The 21956-nt window shown below is 40.5% G+C and overlaps 1 protein-coding gene across 2 annotated transcripts in view; it reads right to left on the bottom strand.

Moving 5' to 3' along the window:
- Nucleotides 1–21956, bottom strand: part of lepr (leptin receptor) — a 49691-nt gene extending 27735 nt beyond the window's left edge. Inside the window, exons 1-2 of one of the 2 annotated variants that reach the window (XM_030433806.1) lie at nt 21872–21956; nt 3333–3505 (exon numbers count right to left, since the gene is read on the bottom strand). The gene's annotated coding sequence lies outside the window, so the exon portion shown is untranslated. Of the gene's footprint in view, nt 1–3332; nt 3566–21871 lie in introns of those variants that run through there. The other variant, XM_030433805.1, reaches the window with a different exon arrangement.

Below are 21956 nucleotides of genomic sequence, written 5' to 3'. Positions count from 1 at the left end.
CAGGTAAAAATGTTTTCCATGGAGGACACCTCTGTTACTGATTAAGTGTACACTCAAGGCTTCAAAGGTCTGCACAGGCAATGTTAATCTTTGATTGTGCTGGAAGTGTGTCGTGTTATTATCAAAAACAGAACATTTCACAGTGGATGAAACTCTTCAATGTCAGAGATCTCATTTCATCTGATCAAACAGTTTTTGTTGTTTAATTTTTTGCCAGATCTTAAAACCGTGAAAGCAATTGTGGAAGTAAAACTCCATATTTCAAAGTGTAATTCTGTTTTAATTCCTCGCAGGCAGAAATGCCAGTACTCTCCTCAGGCTGTCTTTTCATTTTTCATGTTGAACGGAGAGATCACCATTCACACAAAAACATTTGGCCTCTTTCTATTCAAACCACTGCTCTATAGGCTACAAAGTATTATATGTTGTCCAAAAAACTAAAAAAAATCTATTGGGAAATTGTTCATGGCCCAGACGGGAATGTTTTTCATAAGTTCAATGCAGTACATATTCACAGGGATCATAGAAATCCAACACTGCCAAGTAAATATGCCACTCATTGATTTACATCACTGCACGCTATGATGTGATTCAGTCAGAGACATTAATAGGATAACTGTCACAGCATAAACAGAATCAGGAAATCTCTGACAAATCAATTTCAATCCCTGTGAACATATCATCATATCGCCCACATTTAATTAAGTTAATCTCAAACAGCCAGTAAGACTCCGCCAACACGCACTGTTGAATCTGCACTGACGACGCTGTGGTGTTTGGATTTAAAGGCTTAAACAGACTCGATTCAAAGAGCAAATGCCAGAGTGGCTCAGGAGCGCTGCTTCACAGATGCAGGTAGGTCAATAACCAAAAAGGACTTTGGAATTCTTTGGTTATGACTTATCGATCACAAAGCAAAGTACAAGCTTTACCTCTGTTTTCTGGGCGCTTAAACAGAATGAACTGTTCATTCACCAGGTATTTTGTCATGTTGCTGGTGCGACACACAGAGCCAAACATTCGAACGATAAATGAAGGTCATCTTAGCTCTACTGCTAACAAAACGACCATGAGTGAGCTAATGGATGCTCCGAAGACAAAAAGAGAGAGACGGACAAAAGAACAGAAAAGCAGATGGAACAAGTGAAAACTGTGTAAAAACAAGTCCAAGGGTGTCTCACTGAAATGCTACTTTCTACAGGTGATTTGCATTAAAAGCATGTTAAGTACAATTAGACAAATATAATTGGCAAGATTTTGACCCAACCATGACTGGTTTGGGTAAGCTATTTTTTTACGAAAAACAACTCTGATTCCAGCCGCTTAAATGTGAATACCGTCTGGCTTCTATCCTCCTCTATGACAGTTACCTGAGTATCTTTGGGTTGTGGACAAAACCAGATACTTGTGGACGTCTTCTTGGAGACTTTCTGGAGACACCGATCAACCTTTTTCACCCTTTTCTGATGTTTCATAAACCAAATAACTAATCGATTCATTGAGGAAATATTCGACGGACTAACCGACGAGGAAAAGAATGGTTGGTTGCAGCGGTCGCACTAATAGAATAAACTTGTCTTTGGTCTCACCTGGGAAAACATAAAAACACACCTGTCGACAACCATCACGTGTACGGAATCCAGCTGATCAGTCGGGAGGATAATCAACACATATTTGCAGCAGCCAAACAATCAATGACACATGTTCAGTATAGATTGTTTATATTTAGTCTTGAATGAATCTTGCAGCCCATGTGGTACCATAAAGAAACAGATGTCAGTTCTGACAGCAGACGTGTTAAACCGCTGATGCTCATTATCTTCAAACTGCACGACATGCAGGTAGAACTAGAGCTCACATGAGAACCACACAATGGTGGGTATTCATTCCTCTCCTCGCCTACTTTAACACTGCTGCTGCAGCTGCCATGACTGGCTCCAGCTTCCTTATCCTCTTTGGAAACAATTAGGCTACATTAAGACACCCATCTGAAACTATTTTCCACGTGTAAGGGAAGCTCTGCCCCTCGAGCTCCGTCTCCTCCAAGGACTCCACCTCGCCAACTATTCATCCTGGTCTGACTCACTGCCCGCCGGTCTCAAGCTGCTCCGCACGGAGGCGCGCCGGGGCTTGTTCCCTCCCCTTATCATAAGAAGCAGCATATTTCTGACAAGTTCATCTCTGTCCTAAAAAACTGGTGAGCACAAGTTTTCACAATCTCACACTGCCACGTGTTTGTTAGATGATGAAGCAAGAAATCATGAATTGCAGTTGTCACAAGTGCCATTGAACAGACATTCACAGAGGTTTTGTTCTCCAGTTACAAGGAAATAAATGTTTACAGTGACGAAATGTGTTGTATCACCTTCACTTTACATGTCCATAACCTGACTTTCATGTCGAGAGGTGATGGTGAGGGAGTTACGGGAGACGAGGTTGGCAAGCCAGTGACGGCAGTTCGAGTCTTCGTTTGGTTTCATTTTTACGTGATACCATTCGATGCTTTTCAGGAGACTTCAGGACAATTTCCAGTCGTGTTTGTGGTGGCAAAAAGCAGATATTTTTAGAGGGAAGTCAGGCAATCTGCAGCCGTGTAGGTGGGTGTTTTTCACACAAATTTGCATCATCTGCAGGTGTGTTTGTGGGACCAAAAACGGATCATTTGGGCAAGAAGTCAGGCATTCATTCATTTTGAATGGAATTCAGGGCATCTGCAGCTGTATTTGTGGCGACAGAAAACTGATATTTTGGCGTAGCCACATTTTTGGTGAGCAGAAAAATTCAATTTTTAACAAGAAGTTGGAGCATCTGCACCCCTTGTGTTTTTAATGAGACCTGGAAACATCTCCAGCTATGTTGGAGCAGTGAAACCAAAACATGTAAGCAAGTATTTAAACCAAATCAGGATGTTTTCCGAACTCTAACCAAGTGGGCTTTGTGCCAAAACCAAAGCACAGCCGTGTGAGAAGAGAAACATTTAAACTTGAACTTTTTGAAAAAAAAAACAAACAAAAAAACGTAAAGCTGCAACACAAAGCGATGTGAAGTTTTATGTGCGGTTTTGTAAACTAATCGACAGACACAACACTGCACTTTTCTATGAGACATCTATCTATCTATCTATCTATCTATCTATCTATCTATCTACTGTTAAAACACAAGTGTAAAGTGCTACAGATGGAGCCTCGAAGTGGCAAACATCAGAGCTGTCAGTCAGACAGAACAGAGTGAGTAATTTCTCACCTAAGTGTGACAGACAGGGTCTGACGGGTCACAGACAAACACCCAATCAGAAAGTGAGAATTTGTTATAAAGAGAGATAATTTCCTTACGTCGCTCCGGGAGCTGGTTCAGTGTCCAGGTTTCCCCTTTGTTGAGTTTAAATCCTCAGCGAAGATATCTGAGCTCTCCGGTGTCCATCGTGACTCTGAGCTTCAGTCTGATTTCTCCGACAGGATCGTCTTCTCTCTCTCACGCTGGTTCACTGACGTACAGCCGAGCCTCCCTGAGCACACAAACGAGACTGAAGCTTGGGGCAGAGACAGAGGAGCGAGAGGAGGGAGAGAGGAGAGAGAGAGGAGGAACAGAGGAGGGAGAGAGGAGGAACAGAGGAGGGAGAGGCTCTGTGACTGACACACCAGCGCCCAGCCCACCGTGAGGCGTTCACTGACACTCACGACGTAAGCGACCAGCAGCCTACTTGATACAAACATTTGTTCGTGAATAGAGAACAAAACGGAATGTAACAAGCTCTATGCTTCGGTACAATTTTGAGGTACTTTTACTTCCGTATTTCCATTTAATTCTACATTATAGTCAACAGCATTTAGGTGACAACAGCTTCTTTTTTTTGTTTACAGATTCAGATTATAAATACAAATGATTTCACTTGATTGTTTTTCTGTCTTAACATCTTCACATATATTTTTGGTCCCCACATGTAATGCGACATTTTTCATTTGATTTTTAAGGCAAATCCACTCGCAACTGTATATGCACCCATATCCCAGTATCCCTAACTCATTTTGAGTAGTGGCATTAGTCTTAAATGGGCTATTCGGCATTATTAGTACTTTTAATTTGAGTCTTTTAAGTACATTTTAATTCTTATACTTATGTGCTTTGACTTAAGTAAGATTTTGAATGTAGAACCTCTATGTGTACTATTTCTATACTGTGGTGTTGATGCTCTAATGTAAAAGCAGTGTTGTGTAAAGTAATCTAAAGGGTAATCCAAGTCTCCATAAACCATTCAGACAGGATGCGTGCTAACACTTTTATCTTAACTAGTTAACAGGGAGGATTTTGTCCTCAGAAAGTGTGTAAATATTGTCTTTTCAAATCAGTTTGGGTCTTCCAGAGACTTAGATTGACAGGGCGACCATTTTTTTTTTCCTCAGTTGTTTTGTTCATGATTTTAAACAAGTCCCCATCTTCAGTCGTTCAGGGGATGCTGCAACACTATCTTGCCGTGAAGCGCCAGAAATGTTTTGTGGACTACGAAACTTTACCTGACTTTAAATTGGCAGGAGGGAGCGTAGATGATAACTGAATATCCAGTATTCCCAACGATACCCAGAGATTCAACAGTGTTTTGTCAAATAATGCACGTTCCCAAAGGGCAAGTCACATTTTTGCAGAACAACAGTGTGCTGCTGATCCTCCCATTTCTACGTATCATCAGCTGTATCTGATGATTAGCAGACTGCTGGCAACATGGTACTAAATGCTTTTTATCATGCCAACAGTTCTGTCTTCCTCTCAGTATCGCTCCCCTCTGCTTTCTGTATCTTTGAATGAGCACACTTCCAGGGAACAGCCATCATCTGTTAAAAACCACGCCGCCCTGTCTATCACGCAAATACATCTTTAATTTGTATGAAACAGGAGAGGAGAGGAGAGGAGGCTGCAGACAGTCTGGTTACCCAGCATGCTTCTGTAGAGACTCAACTACTGTCTTTTCAAACGCTCCTAAAAAGCCCCGTGTGTTTCAGTCCTGGAAAAAAGTCTCAGTCGTACAGATGTGGATTCTTGACCACACCACTAGTCACAAGTCATCCTACTTTGCCAAATGCAAACAGACGGTCCAGTTAATAATCTGGTATTCGAATGGAAAGTCTGGGTCGCTACTGACGATACAGGGAGTTCCACACAGACGAGTGAATAGCGATTTTGTTGTTCTGGTCAAGTGGCCTCATATTTCTGTATCATATTTATACCTCAGTCCACGTTTCCCCAAAATGTCTAACTTCCATTACACACTCGTTGAAAAAACAGAGCAGACTGTGTTACTGTGATGCTACCTAGTCTCCATACGTTACTTCAATTTTGTCTGACAGATTATGGCTTTAATTTGCATATAATTGACTGAAACGGAGGAGAGGGAACACTGAAATACAATCTTATTTATTTATTTTTTCATATTTTGTTTTACTTACTCTTTTGCAATTATATGGCATTTAATTCAGATTGATTTTGTTTGTAATTTCATTTATTTAAAAGAATATTTATCCATCTATTGTCTCACATGTCTTAAATATGCCTTGAACGCCTAGTTGTCTATGATATCTTTCTTTTGTGGGTGGACTTAATCCAGTGTGTTTATTTGTTTGTATTATTATTATTTTTTTCTCTATGCAGGTTTTGATTTCTGTATACAGTTTTGTGAAAGAAACTATAAAAAAGGAGGAAGAAATGTTCTATTTAAGTTGCAATAGCTGTCTGCATAGATGAGATGAAATGTAATATTATTAAAACAGGTAATCACTTTGGGCCGGACAGATCAGAGCATTATACATTAGTATCATTATGTAAAGTGACTGTGATCATTAGAGTAAGTGGCTGTCTTGATGACAAGAGAGTGGCTGATCTGTCTTCAGGTGTGAAAACTAATTCAGCTGAGGTGTACATTTCTTTTCCCACACCTCCTATTATACTTTCTTGTTTATTGGTACACGGTCATCGGCCGATCCACACTGCAGGAGTTTTGCTTGATGGTTGTCAAAGGGCACGGTGTGTGAATGTGTATGGCTGCTTAGTAACACAATCTGAGCACATATAAGGACTTATTAGTGTTATTGTTATTGGTTTAGTCATATAGCACATCATAACCAGCGCTACAAAGCCTGACAACAAACACAGAACTCAACCAATTAAAAACACAGTAAGTAGAGTAGTTTGGATAAACAGGACGGCGTGAGAAATAAAATGGGAATAGAAAGGATAAAAATGGGTGATAAACGCCATAAAACCACCAAGAATGAAATGTCAAAATAAGACAACAAAAAAACAAACAATGGGCAAATTAGATGTGCAATGTCAAGAATAAAGTAAATAACTCAAAAAAAATGAAAGCTCAACAAACCCAAACACACCTCTGGTCCTCAGAAAGAAAACTTTTTTGGGGTTCTGACTCAGACATTTCCAAGTTATGACTACACTAAGGAAAGCCTTCTGGCACTGACTGCACACTGTACATTTTTCACACAAGTGCATTATTGTACATGCTGGTGACAAAACTACCATCCACACATGGCAAATTATTTATTTAGGGCTAGAAATGATTTTAGGGTGAAGGTTAGACGTTTCCATCCATCTCAAGTGAACACTGCACAATGACTGAGGAGCAGGGAACACTGTGGAAAAGCTGACAGTCCGCGGCAGGCTTAACATGAGATATATAGAGATACAGACGTATGGGAGTCTCCACTTGCATGCTTTGGGGCTCTGAGATGAACCCAGACACACATGGGGAAAATATGCAAAGTCCAAAGGGGAAACAGCTGGCCTGGCGGGCAGATTCAGAACCGTGAGAGAGACCTTCTTATGAGGCAGCTGTGATAACCTACAACCAGGCTCAGATCATGTTTATGGAAATTAATGGAGAAAAAGCAAATCCTAAATGAACAATTTTAGAAATGTTACTTTCTAATGTGTAAATTTCTATTCATATGCGAATAAAGACAATCACTTGGGAAAATGTCCAGCACATGGGTGATATCATCTTGTTTTTCACATGTTAAAATATTGGATCGCACGTGAAAACACTCTTCACATTCACCCATTAATACACCGACAAGGGCTGCCAGGTGCTGATCTGCTCATCAGGAGCAATTTTGGGTTCAGTATCCCTCTGAAGGATGCTTTAACAATGCAGACAGCAGATCCAGGGATACGAACCAGCGTCGTCCCAAGTACTGACCAACCTGCTGAGCTACAGCCACCCTGCAATGCTTCCACAACTTTCTAATCCACATGTGAAAAAAGTCAATCACATCTTAATGTGTCCAATTCACATGAAAATTTGCAAACACATACAACAGAGTCAACTCGCGACTCTTTTGTGAGAGCTTTAGGTACAGGTCTCTGTGTGTGTGTGTGTGTGTGTGTGTGTGTGTGTGTGTGTGTGTGTGTGTGTGTGTGTGTGTGTGTGTGTGCGTGCGTGTGCGTGAGAGAGAGAGAGTCACGATCAAACTTTATGACGTAGAAAGGATTCGTCACTGTGTCCTTGCGCACATTCCCTTATGAGGCTGTTCATTTGCATGTGGGTTCCTTGATCTGCGTCATTATCGAGGCAAATCACTTTAATTTTACAGCCCACTGATCTTTATAGAGATGAATTTTGCTCGTTATTGTCAGCCACCAGGAACGACTCTGTCACTAAGTGCTGGTACGACTGCTGGGGATTGGAAGCATCTGGTTTCAAATCAGATTTGTCTTGTATTCCTTAATTAATCCAGAAATCTCAAAACTGATTTAGTGGTAAAATGAGCTGCACTAGACAGAATAAAGCCACATACAATAGTCTTTCTCTATAAAAAATAAAAACAAACAAGCTTAAACCACTCCCTGAGCAATGAGTCATTTTCCACTTAAAAAGTGGATTTTCTTTGTGTTTCTTGGTCTTTATTTTTTCCAGATTGAACTGACAAATTTCAAGATTTCTTGTCAAGTGAAATCATCCTCAGAACTTCAGTTTTTCTATCATACTCAGCAAATTCAGTTTGTATTTTTTGCATTTTAACTTTTATTTTTTACTGTATTGTGCAAAAAAGCAGTAGACTAGCACTGATGACAGATCGAAGTCTGATTTCTAATTTTTTTAAAAACAACGCAGCTTCTCAATGCTGGAACCTGATTAAAATATTTGAAAAATGCTTTTGGCGGAAGCTATTTTTGATACTGGAAAAACACAGACAGTTTTATTCACACTTTCTGTGGACTCATAAAAACAACATGCTTTGGATTCTTGAAAAAGACTGAAGACAAAACAAGCATGCTGCCAAACACGATTGTTTATGAGGTTATTACATAAAAACCATGATCTCAGAAGCATCTGTGTTCCTGTTGTTGAGAATATTTCCCATTCCTTCCTAACACAGCATTAAAATTAAAGGGATAGTTCGGGTTTTTTGAAGTGGGGTCATATAACCGTAATCACCGATCAGCGCAGCCTCAGTTTGGAGAAGTAGAGAGCCGCTCCAGCCCAGACGCTCAGCTTTGTACTGCAGTGAACGGGGTTCAGCAAAAAAGCGAAATTAACCACCTAAAACAAGGCTCACCTAAAAAAATCTATATCAGGTCAAGTGTACGTTGTATAGGTAAAATTCACACCGCTTTACATCGCCGTCAGACCGCGCTTTCTTTTGGCACTACATTTTCTCAACCGCAGAACCCCCGTATCCCTACGCACGAGCGCTAATGTGGAAGGATACGGAGAGTTAAGTTTCGTTTTTATCGAAAGTAAACCTCTCGTCCAGCCGCCGCTCGCAAATCAGCTGTTGCCCAGTTACGCTAATGCGTAGGGATACGAAGGTTCTGTGGTTGAGAAAATGTAGTGCCAAAAGAAAGCACGGTCTGACAGTGATGTAAAGCGGTGTGAATTTTACCTATACAACGTACACTTCAACTGATGTAAACATTTTTGCGTGAGCCTTGTTTTAGGTGGTTTATTTCGCTTTTTTGCTGAACCCCGTTCACTGCAGTACAAAGCTGAGCGTCTGGGCTGGAGCGGCTCTCTACTTCTCCAAACTGAGGCTGCGCTGATCGGTGATTACGGTAGGAAACAGATCGACTATAGCTATGTACTTTATATGACCCCACTTCAAAAAACCCGAACTATCCCTTTAAGCAAAAATGTGACATTCACTTACAGTTCGTAAAACTAGGTTACAAATCTAAGGTTCCCTGAGCAGACAGTGATGGGGAGGAGAGCGTGAGCAGCCCCGCCTACAGTGCGCATTCAAAATGAGGAGGTGACATCATTCTCTCCGATGACATCATCCCACCCTGTGGAGGAATGTCATCACCCTCTTGGTATGTAATCCTCATGTGTAGGTGTTTGTGTGGTGCAAAAACAAACAAACAAAAAATAAGTAAATGAATATATAAAATATGATAATTATCCAAGACTGACATGTTTGATCGGTGACACCAGGAGGGTGTCAGGATCTTTTATTTTCAATGTATGTGTCTTGTTGTTGTCTTTATTCATGTTTTTAGTTCTTACACTACTTATTGCATTTACGATATGATGAATTGAGGGTTACAGACCCAGTATGGACATAATTAATGGATATAATCAATGACAATTATATGCAAGACGGATATCCCAGCATCTTAGTCGCTTGCACGTGCTTACTTTAAAGCCAATAAACTGACAACCAGAATCCAAGTCCTTGTAGAGTCAGCATATTTGACCTTTGAACTTAATAATTAAACATATAACAAATATCATCCGTTTTGGTCCTTTGAATGTCATCACCACAAAATGTATTTAAAAACACAATTTTATCCTTATTTAAATAGTAGGAGTTAGAACATCTTATTGTTGTGCCAACAGGACATCAGCTCATTATCATTATTCCCACCTCATCGTTGCTTTAGGGCAGATGATTTGAAAGCAGAGCAACAGTCTCATCACTGCAGTAGATGAGTAAAGCTTTAAACACTGCATCAACATTATGAGTCTATCAAACAGAGGCTGTGGTGTAAAAATGCCCCAGCAACTCAAACAGGGAAGCCGCTCATGAATAATTAATCAGATTCTGCACAGGAGAAAGAAATCTTCGAGGGGGTGGGGTGGAAGGATTACATACCAAGAGGATGATGTCATTATTACAGACTGGTTGGGATGATGTCACTGAAGGGGATGATGTGATCTCTTTATATCCGACGCATGTGTGATCCTGCTGCAGCGTGATTCCCCCGAGTGTCTCACATGCAGGCAAAATCACTTTGGTCACTCAATCATAAAATGTAACTTGATTTTGAATCTGATATATTTCTATTGCCATAATGTCCTTTCTATGAGAGTGAGGGTTTGAAATAAGGTCGTGGTTTTATGTGTGTGTTAGAGTTCTCTTCAAGGAATGGTTTGACATTTTTGGGAAATTCCCTTATTCACATTTTACATGAGCATTAGATGAGAAGATTGACTGTGCTGTCTGTGTGATAGATGTGGTGTTAGTCGGCTTAGCTTAGCCTAGCACTGAAAGCAGGAGGGAACAGATGACACGAATTTGTCAAGAAAGTGAAAGAGCACTTCTAAACCTCACCAATTTGCACCAGTTAAAACCACAGTGTAAAATAACGAGATGTGGTTTAACAGGGGGGATTTGTGCTGACATGTTTGTGGCCTCGAGTCTCCGCTGGCTGCCTGGCAATGCCAAGGTGATGACAACACAAATCCAGCCTAGCCGTTAGCCCTGTTTTCAGTCTTAATGCTAAGCTAAGCAAACAGTTTCCTGGCTTCTTATCTAGCTCTCAGCAAGAACGTGAATAAGCATATTTCATAAAATGTTGAACCTTTCCTATAAAATCTCTCCCTACTTAGATTTAACAAAATATTTATCCAAATCTAATTTAGTCCAAATTTACAGTAGTTTTCTGTCCAACAGCTGTACTTTGATATCAACAATGTTGTATATTCTTAATGGCATGATGTTGAACTTTTCCTTTAGGAAGATTTCCATATTTACAGTATGCTTTCTGAATAAAGTCAGGTGTGATTGTTTGTTCATGACCAAATCTTAAGAGTTCCTCTCTCTCTCTCCTCACCTCTAACAGATACTTTCAGTACATTCAGTGAAATAAAAGGTGTTCTCATTCATCAGTGTCAGTGTCACTATACACTGCTGGTCGCTGGTCTGCTGATGTCTGAAAACTCAAAAAAAAAAAAGTAGGTCAGCGTCTTGATGCTCATTTTCCTCTAGGAGGACTGCATGGAAAAGGCCAGGGCGAGTGTGTCACACAATGGCTAGTTTCATCCTCTGCAGGATATATGCTGCACGTAAATGCAAATGTTTTGTTCTCAGGAGAGACTTAGACTTTTTGAACATTCAGTCTGATCTTTTTCTGATGACTAAAGTCCAGCACAGCACATGCAGTTCGGGAAGTAAAGTTTGTCAGTTTCTATGTCAAGTGGATACAAGGCCAAAACCTAATAGTGATATAAAAAATGTAACTTTTGACTCCACCTTTCTGCATCTTTTCATCTAAAGGTCAACTGGATTTGTTGTGAGAGGTGAGACAATGACTTCGAACACCCTTCAAGCTCTGCTATTGTTCCACTTACTGGAATACATTTCCACATCTGGAGTACATTTTCATATCTGCTTTTCCAATTAAAACAGCTAGAATATTTTTCACTATCAAGCTCTGTGTCTGACGTTTGTGGAAAGTTACTGGCCATCCTTATTTTCCCTGGCATTCAGCCACGGGTCACACGATGAACACTTGTTCCTGAGAAATGCAGCAGCAGCAGCAGTGGCCACACTGTGTGAAAACAAGGATCAGGAAAAAACACTTCTGCCTCCTCTCAAGAGCGCCTACTTTCATATTAGAAAGACAAAATCACTGAGTCTGCATGTTAAGGTCATGCACTGACTTCATCAACATGTGAGCAGTAGTGTGTGCTGACAAAGTTTGAGCATGATGTCTTTTCCAGAGCACAGCTGTCTGTCATCTCCCTGAAAGCTGTACACATGCTGATATACAAGCTGACCCAGCTTTTTTTTTTTTTTCAAGCGTTCTGGTCATTGCAGGTGAAATCTAATAAAACTGCCGAATAATTTGAACCCATCAGGAAGAATAATAAAAACCTGCTGTCGTCAGCCATCCTGCGACAGAAAGCAATGAGCTGAAAACACATATGATTTTTTGGAATGAGCGATAACTAAGCGACATGAGAAAAGTACAAATTGGACACAGCGCCACCTACTGGTGATGTCATCAGCTGACAGAGGGCTTTGACACTAGATTACACTGAGACAGTTTACAGGATTATGAAGAGAATTTGAGCTTTCTTACTGAGCATATTCATATCCTTAGTGTTTATTATTATTCATTATTTATATTATCATACTTGTGTTCAGTACTCTGTACTTTGCTTAGTTTATCTCTTCTGCTTAGATGCTAAACTTACATTTGTTGCATCAGTTCACTACAAAAAAGAAAAACAAACAAAACATACACACCCTTAAAACTCCCAGGAAGTCAGAATGGCTGTTTTAGTGTTTTTATCACGTGTGTGTTGCTCCACATCTCACATTTACACCAGCCTCATTGGCCAAAAAGATGTTTTTAGGCCTTTTTTGAATGATATTTTAGAGTTTGTAACTTCCTGGAAAATCATAAAAAAAATGGTGATGACTCATCCTACACTAAGCAGCATTATGCAAATGTTTGTCCAATAATGGCTTTCTTTATTTCATGACGCTGCCACATCACCAGAGGAGCGTGTTGCTTGTGAACGGACATTGAGAAGTACTGTATAAAACTCATCAAGTGATTTGGCCCAAACTGGACCTTGAAAATAGCTTCTGGTTTTCTCTCTGAAGCTCTGTACATCTTTTACCTATTGCTAAAATAACCACTAAAAAATGTTCTGATGTACTGTACTGTCACCTTCCAACGTACAGCTCTGGACTGAGGCCATACGTGACAACAGAGGTCAGTTACAGTTATGAAGTGATTTATGGGACTTTCCTGGTTGACAGTAAGAGGGAAATATACATTTTTTTCAGGTTGGGGTGAACTGTCCCTTTGTTTTCAGTATTATCTATGTATGTCAAAGAGAAATGTTTTAATTTTGTTGTGATAAACATTTGCAATTAAACTCAGAGACCGGTGCCTTTTCTCAAAGCTAGCAAGCCCTAAAAACTTCACAGGTTCACAGTTTTTGCCACAGTAATGGATATTTAAACCATAGAAACGAGCTGGAAACAATAAACTGACATGCGCCTTTGCAATAAATCTCTCGAATATGTCGGCGGTATTGTTGCTTATTTACACACCCTGCAGGTAAAAAGCATCATTGGTATTCATTTACAATCATGTTTCGTGCCACCTGACGGATGCCAGTTCAATATTAGCCAGTCTCCAACTGTGTCCATCTATAGTTTTGTGCTAAGCAGGTGTTCTTGTACAGTGCTTTTTTCTGTTTATGTTTTCTGTTTGAGTTGATAGTGACGTTTCTTCTGCTCTGATCATTTTGCAACTGTCGGGATCGTTTCATCAAAAGAAAATGAAAATGGTAGATCAGACGGTACTTTCCCACAGATTGGTGGCTGTTTATTGAATTAAGAGAAATTGAGTCCGGTTGCAGAGCTGCACATGAGACACAGCACCGGCCAAACATCAAGACCTGTGAGTGATTACACATGCGGAGAAAGTGTCAGTGAAACAGAAGGGGGAAAGGGAGTGAGTCAACCACTGACATTTACATTTTTTTTTGTTTTTTTACTATTTGCAGGAAAGGACAACCCCTTTCTTACATGCTGCCATGCCCTTTCACCTCCTATCTTTCCTTAAATCAGTTCTCTTTGTTCAAAAAATTAGCTGATTAATTAGTTGAACTGACACGAAATCAACTGCTATAATTGATCCATAAGTCATTTATCAACCCCCAAAAAACTTTTCTCTGTTATGTAACATTGTAAACTTTAAGTTTGGAAGCCTCAGGGAATTTTACATTTAGTGGTAAAACAATCAAAAAAAGATTAGTATTGAAAATAACTGGTAGTCACAATCCTCCTTCACTATTCTCTTTCCCTTTTTCTCCCTTTGGAGGTTTGCCTGTGTGTCGCAACATAACTGGAGCTGATCTGAGGTCGTGTTCGCACTTATGACACAATAAACCAACCCAACCCCACCACTGCGCGCACGCACACACGCACACACGCACGCACGCATGCACGTGTGTGTATGTGTGTGCGTGCGTGTGCATAAACAGCATTCACAGCAGTACATGAGACAGCCCCAGCTAATAGATTCGATGGCGTCTAAGTGACACGACTCATCTGCTTGCACGAAATCCGGCCTGGAAAACACAAGAAGCTGAGCTGTTTGGGTTTGTGGCTGCACAACATGTGAACAACACAATTAAGCACCAGATGTGAGTGGTTAACATCTGATAGTGACACCAGCGAGGCTTAGAGATGAAAGCTTGTGGGGTACTGTTCGGCATCAGAGACCAAAGCAAAGAGCCCGAGGGGTGAGATGAGCATTGCTTATTCATCTTGTGGTCCTTCTTTGCTTTTCCTTTCTACCCCGGCCTGACTACTGCTCTCTGTCTTGCGCATAAACAAGTGTCAGCGCACAGCGGCGTGTCAGCGGTGGTGTGATGAAATGACAGCACTGCACTGTCTCTCAGCTCGCTCTCTGCACTGCTACAATCACATCATCAGAGCCTGATGGAGTCACTCATAAAACCACAGTCACAGTCTCTCCCTGGGATATAATCTCCAACTTGTTTTCTGCACACATACACTCATACATTCAGCTGCTCTGTCACTTCTTCCACACCAAGTGGCTTATGGGTTCATACACTCACACAGCTCCCCTCTCACTTTCACCTCTGAGAGACAAGAAGGATTAGAAGGGAGTACCCCTCGTCTTTCCATAGTCTTTGGGGGGAAAAAAAACAAACTTGGAAAAAATTTGAGACAAAAGAGCTGAAAGAGAGAAAGCGCTGAGGCGTCCCAATGCCAAGCATGTGCGTCATCAGATTTTATTATCTAAAACCTAGTGAGCCATCCTCTCCCAGCCAGCACAATAAAGCAACAGTGAGGGCGTCATCATCTGGTGGCAGATGGAGGCCGTTAGTACTGCTGTCACCTTGGTATCATTTTGTGACTGCCTGAAAACACATCAGGGTTTGAGAAGAAATGATGGGCAATTTCAACAAGTTGTTCTATCATGAGGGCGGCACCGTGCTGCAGTGATTAGCCCTGTAGCCTCGGAGCAAGAAGGTTTCATGTTCAAACCAGGTCCCGGAGGGTGCTGCTCAACTTTGCTTCCAATCTGGCTCGGCGGCCACTCGCAGTATTGCAGCATAAAATTGCGCTGCGGTGCATAAACAATTTTCCCCATAGACCACCATTATAAAAAGAGTAAAACTACAATAGTCAAACTGCTAACAGGACATCAAGAACCTGTCGTCTGTATCACTGGGATTGGCTCCAGCTCCCTGCGACCCTCTGAAGGGTGGCAGCTATAGATAATGGATGGATGGACGGATCTTGGCTCCATCAAATGTCCATTTTTGGTCATTTAGCCACAAAAGTCAAAGTGAATCAAACTGCAAAAAATGTCCTTCTTTGTTGTTTCATGGCTCACCAGTCAGCCCAGTGAGCAATACCACAAAACGCAGCACACTGACTGAAAATATGCACATTCGGGGTCTTCGATATAGCCTAAGGTGATCAAGTTTCCTGAGGAGCAACAGAAAAGTTGCAAAACGTCTGTGACTAACACGTTAATCACTGGACAAGCTTAGCAAAAAGAAAAAAATGTTGCTTTGCTGAGTGGGAAAGAAACTGAATATATGAGGGATAATGAGCTATCAAACTTAAAATTCACAGTATTCATGACAGATATACAGGCCTAATCAAGGTGTTTGTCACTTATAATACCCGCTTAAAAGTTGGGTTTGGTGGAAAATAACAAAGAAACAATAATGACCATTTAGAGCACACTCTTATAAGTCAACAATACCAAAGACTTGCTGGAGCCAGGGCCACCTAACGTTACCTAAGCTCTGAAAATCAGGCTACGTACTTCACTGCTCACAGTTAACTCTGTGCACATTAACAATATTTACATATATAGCTTACGCTTAGCCCAAATCGGCACAGCGCAAGTATCACAGCTAGTTTCAAACAAGGCAGTTGCAGTTTTCAAGCATAGCGGACACATTTTCTTAATAGCATATGAGCTTGCGCTCAATTGTGCTCCTATGGGGGCGTGTTGGTCTTAAAGTGAGGCGTGATCAGGCGCACTGATGGCAGATTGCGGCAGCAGAAAGTGACTGCGCCATAGACCGGCAAAAAGTCTGAAGTCAAAAGTGAAGTCTGTTTCCTTCTATTTAAAGGACGCATTAGATGTAAATACACTGTAAATACACTCTGACTTTATGATTTGATTTGAGTACGCTTTCAGTTATTTTAAACATTACCATGAGAAAGAAAGATAGACTTATCCTCTCTGCTGCTGGAGGATCACTGCAGGTAACGTCACTAATATTTTCCTCATTAAGGACGTACCCCCTTTCATCCCAAACATACTGATCAGGATGACTTTTTACGACCGGTCCCACCAGATTCACAGACTGACATCTGCACACACAGAGGGAAACAGCAGCACTCCTCCTCCTCCTCCTCAGTTTAATATCAGTTTTTCTTATGCAGTCAAAGAGAGTTGTTGATGGGACAGCTGATTGTGAAATGGCGGGGCAGACAGTCCAGCAGTAGAGGATCCCTCAGTGAAGACCACTGTTTAATATGTGTCAGGCCTAGATGTCTTTTATCTATTTTCCTAAATAATTTTGTCCTATTGTTTATACTATTTTGTCTGTGGGAATGACTTGTATTGTTTTGCATAACTGAAAACTTCAAAATAAAGTATTTAAAAAAAAAAAAAATATGTGTCAGGCCCTGGCACACCTGGCTCTCAAAGGGAAAGGGAGACAACACTCGGATTGTTTGATTTATGTTCCACCTAAAACATACCGGTGACTTATTCAGAGTCTAAACACCACCATTTCAATGCCGTGTGCCGCACGCTGTGCCCAGATTATCCGCGTTCTAACCAGCAAAATTGACTTGTACACACCCTGAACACACTAACGCTCTGCGCTTTAGAACGTCCAAACAGGTCCCTTAGTGTTTGTGATCGTTTTGAGAATCTCATGTGTCTTAGATGACCATTGGTGATCTTAGCTAGTCACTTAGTACAGCACCAACCATAGCTGTATTGTCAGAGTTTATTAGTTCATTAGGTTACTGTGCCTCGTTTTTACACTCTTGGAAGAGCAGCCAACTGACCTTGTTGTTATGAACTTGACGATGTCTGGCTGAAAAATGCTTTAAAAAAAACAACAACGAAAAACACTAGCCTGTACAATGCAGGGCGTCATTCATGTCAAATCAAATTAAAATTAAGAGCAAAAATGTATCAATTATTATAGATTATACCCAGTAGCACCTACAAAAAACACCAGATCTAAACGGGATATAAAACTGAAATGGACAACAATAACAAACAAGGAAAAATGGTCTGATCCCAGTGTGCACTAAGGACCAGAACCTGTACGTACCATTAAAGGACCTATTGTAAGTATTTGAGCAAATACTGTCAGGTTTGTCTACTGAAATGTATTTTATGAATTATAATCGACAGAGTCGGGGCAAGTGAGGGGAGCAGTTCACACATGTCCCTGACCACCCACTTGTGTCTGTATATGAACCGATGTTTCATACAGAGCTCTCGTTCTGAATCAGTCAAACAACAGTCGATAACATTCAGGCAGCTCTCTCTTTGAATCCTACCCCTGCTCCCCTGATGTCTCACAACATCCATTCAAACCCTCTTTTTTTTGTGAATGAGGGTCTGAGGCTATAAAACCTGGCAGGGAAGTGTAATTTGAATGTTAGTGGAGAAAGGATTCCCACAGAGTTTTTCTGAATGAGAGCGCAGAATAAGATCCTCAATGAGACCCTAGAAACAGCTTTATTGCTTTGTTTATTTTCCATTCAAATGATTTCCAGGACAAAAACAAACATCACAAGTAACATATCTTATCTCTTTTTTGGATGGCATTTAGGGTTTTTGGTATTACAAAAAGTTTCTGGATGCCTTTAGGAAAATAATCCCTTATTTTGAAATACGATTTTTTTTTAATTACAGAACTGATCGGTTCTTCTTTATCATGCTGCAAGACAGGCTAGCTAAAGTCATGGAAAAACCTACACTATAGCTTTTAACACGATTCTGTCTGAGAGGCTATAATTAGTGATTAGCCTGTTGGAGAAGCTTACGTCAATGTTAGCTTCTCTAACAGGCTAGTATTGATGTTAAACTCCAAATGGCTAACATCTTACACCCGTTAGAGAGGCTAACATCGATATAAGCTTAGTGGAGAAGCTAACATCGATGTTAGCCTGTTGGAGAGGTTAACAATATTCTTTCCAATCAAGCGCCTTCTTCATAAAAGCTTGCCATTTGGGGCTTTGATAGTTAAAAATGTAGAAGTAAAAGGGAGCCCAAACTTACTGCTTAACAAGTGTACCGTGCATCCATATTACTGGCACACCACATTAATGCAGCTTGACATTTCTAACAATTTGCACAGATCCGGCAATGACTAAGGAGCACTCTGCCGTGTGTGTGTGTGTGTGTGTGTGTGTGTGTGTGAAACCAAAACACATAACAAGACCATATCGAATAATTGGTGGTGATTTAGTGTGAGAGAAACAGGAATGAGGGCAGTAATGAATGAAAATGGAAAAAGCAGAGGAAACAACACAATAAATGAACCGAAGTGGAGAACTTCATTTTACTTGACGTATGCGATGTAGCTACTTTCCAATGGAACAAATCTACAAGAATATATTTTTACTGCTGCCTCTCAAAGGATTATTATTATCATAAACCGCAAAACAACAAGTGAAGACAAATAATTTGTTGACAGACTCACAGCACCAGAACATTTGGTCATGTTGCGCTAATTTAGCCTGTGTATGGGATGGATCCAAGCTGATGATTCACAGGAGGTCAGAGACGAACAGAGAGTGGGTTGAAATGATCAACCAACTGCACATAAACACAAAACATTACCAGATATACGTTTGGTCTGCACAGGCCCATGGAGTATATGTTCAAGAAAGTAATTATGTAAAAACTAAGGTAAATCCAAGGACAACTAGTCAAAAGGAAAACCTTTAAATGTTTGAATGTATGTCATGTGTTCATCTGTACATTTGCTCCTCCTTTAGCTCCTGTGTCCTTGAAGAGCAATAAGCAGGTAGAGAAAATGTAGGATTGACCTAGTTACTGATAAAAATAAATAAATAAATATATGTTTTTCTACCATTTAGTTTTGTCAGGATCTGGGTTTGTATCTGCAGACTTGCATTAGCTGACCCTTTTCTAATTGTTTATTTATCATTTAGATGGGGCAGTTACTTACAGGAAATTCTACTACTCATTATCATGTAACAAAATTCCGATAACAACTTTGTGTCTATGTTTCCTGGGAACATGATGAGATTACATAATTGTCTCCATGAAATGCAGACTTAAAAGAATTAAAAACATATTTCTGTTGTATACTGTGATATAAATACAACTGTTTTTGGGAAATATCTCTTGTTGACATGTCAAGCCTTGTTTCTGGCAGCAGAAACAGGGATTTTATGGGAAAACATGACGTTAACCAAGTGGATCTTGTGCCTGAGCCTGACCACACCATAAGTACAGCATTGCCACAACATAGAAAAATAAACATAAAGAAATGTTAGGTTTCAACATATCCTTGACTTACCAGAAAGTTAAATGGCAAATATTTATCTTGGCGACTGCCTTGGCTTTTAATGCTGGTGGTAGTTACGTACATTTAGATACCTGTTTACTTACCAAAGCTAACCTGTCCAGCTGCTGGGGTTAGCTGGCATTTCCGCTAACATTTAACAGCAAGAAAGTAAATAATTAAATTTCCAAAAATACATACTTTCCTTTAAGTATAGATCACTAAATATGCAATTCTTCCTAAAAACACACATAATGTAAGCTCCACAGGCTGATAAACCCCACAAACAAATACTGGGGATGAGGCCTTTGTGTCCTTACTGGAAGCTACAGGTCTGCCTTAAGTGTGCACATGAAGATCAAGTGGATTAGCACAGGGTTAAAGAATCATTTACTCTTTTAGCTCCTGTGTAAATCAAGCCCAAAAGGTCCGACTGAGCAGAAGCCCCTCATCACCATGGTGATCTCAGAGATCATAATCACACCTGGACGCCTGTGCTGCTTGAATAAACCAAATGGACAAATGGGCAGCAAACTGCCCCCTGCACATCGACCGTGGCTGTTAGCTCTGACACAGATTGAAAAACCAGAGTCTGACCTCTGAGCACTGGACTGTCGATCGAAGCCAAGAGCCCGAGGCTCGTCTGAAATGTGTCTGTGGCCAGAACACCTAATGTCAGCTCACTGTCTTTCAGGGAAACCTCAGACAGTGCAGTCTGGACACTAGGCATGTTTTCAGTGTTATACGAAAATGGTCTCCTTTGAACAAATGCAAAGAACTGAAAAATATCAAAGCCAAATTGTAACTATTTCACTTTCTTTAAATCCCAGATAAGATGCCATCGTATATTGGGGATAAGTAATGCTTTTGTATTCTAAGACAGGATATTTGTGACACTGAGGTACGGCACAATAACCTGACAGGGCCAGATGGTTTGTTTCAGAAAACCATTTGGAAATGAGCAGCTAGAAACGTGTTTGCCAAAAGACTTGGCAGGTCACTGGACAAACTATTTATCAATCATGTCTATCACAGGCTGACTTCAACCAATCTGCTAACATACAATCACTCATCTCGCTGGTTGTCACATTTAAACCACGAGGTAGCTGCCAGTAGATCCTCACAGGACACTGAATGGTTCAACGCCTGTGTGTTCAGCGACAAGAGCATCACTTGAAGCCAGGCACCTAGAATTTGATGATCACATGATTCCATCTGCCTCACAAGGTATAGGGCAGAAGCTTATCCTGGGTCTGTCCATAAAGGTACATTTATTTATTTATTTATTTATTTATATTTATTTATTTATTTATTTATTTATAACTTACGAAAGGCACATTTTACTAACAAACATGTTTTATCTCTCAACAAAAGTGGTGTAACAGTACAAGTCACAGTTCAATTCATAGCTTGTTTTGGGAGTTTTCAGTTAGGTTTCAATTTGGTACAATCGCAAGGAAAAAAAACACTGCATAAGGATAATTTAATTCATTTTGAACGGACAGTGGTGCGGCAAGTGTCAGTGATGGACAAAATCCTCTTGTTTTAGGAACCAGATGAATCAACATGTGAATTTTTTAAGGACAACTTGGTAGAAAACCTGCACAGATGAATCCTGAGCTCATGCCGCATTCACTTTTGTTTTCTGACACAAAAAAAACCCACAAAAGACACAAAACTGTCTGTGGTTCCTGTTGCACTGCCTCATTCAAATTCAAAAAGCAAAAAAACAAAAGAAAAGGGAGATGGAGGAACAATGTCGAGAGAGAAAGTGGCAGACACGTCATCACAAAGAAGACAGTTCAGGGTAATCGGTTAGAGAAAGGTGACATACAGGGAGCCTGAGGGAGGAGAAACTGCGGTTTGAACAGGGCAGAAGAAAAAGAGCTTGAGGCTACAGCGTCTGCTGGTTAGTATTGTTACTGCCCCTGGTGACTCAGTGTTAAAACAATAGGTGAACTGAGAGTGTTTTCATTGTCAAATAGAGTGAGTCACTGCTGTCACCGTGTGTGGGGTGTCATTCATCTCAGTTTTTTTTTGTTTTAGTTCTCGTGAATTACTCACCAGCTGAGCGAAACCAGCAGATCTCCAAAAGTACAACCTGGAAAATAAAAGTTTTCCTTCTTCCTGATATCCTGAACACTCGATT

The sequence above is a fragment of the Sparus aurata genome, chromosome 11 (assembly GCF_900880675.1).
Source record: "Sparus aurata chromosome 11, fSpaAur1.1, whole genome shotgun sequence".
Taxonomy (NCBI): domain Eukaryota; kingdom Metazoa; phylum Chordata; class Actinopteri; order Spariformes; family Sparidae; genus Sparus; species Sparus aurata.
Note: the sequence above shows the minus strand (reverse complement) of the source record. Positions and strands in the feature narration are given on the sequence as shown.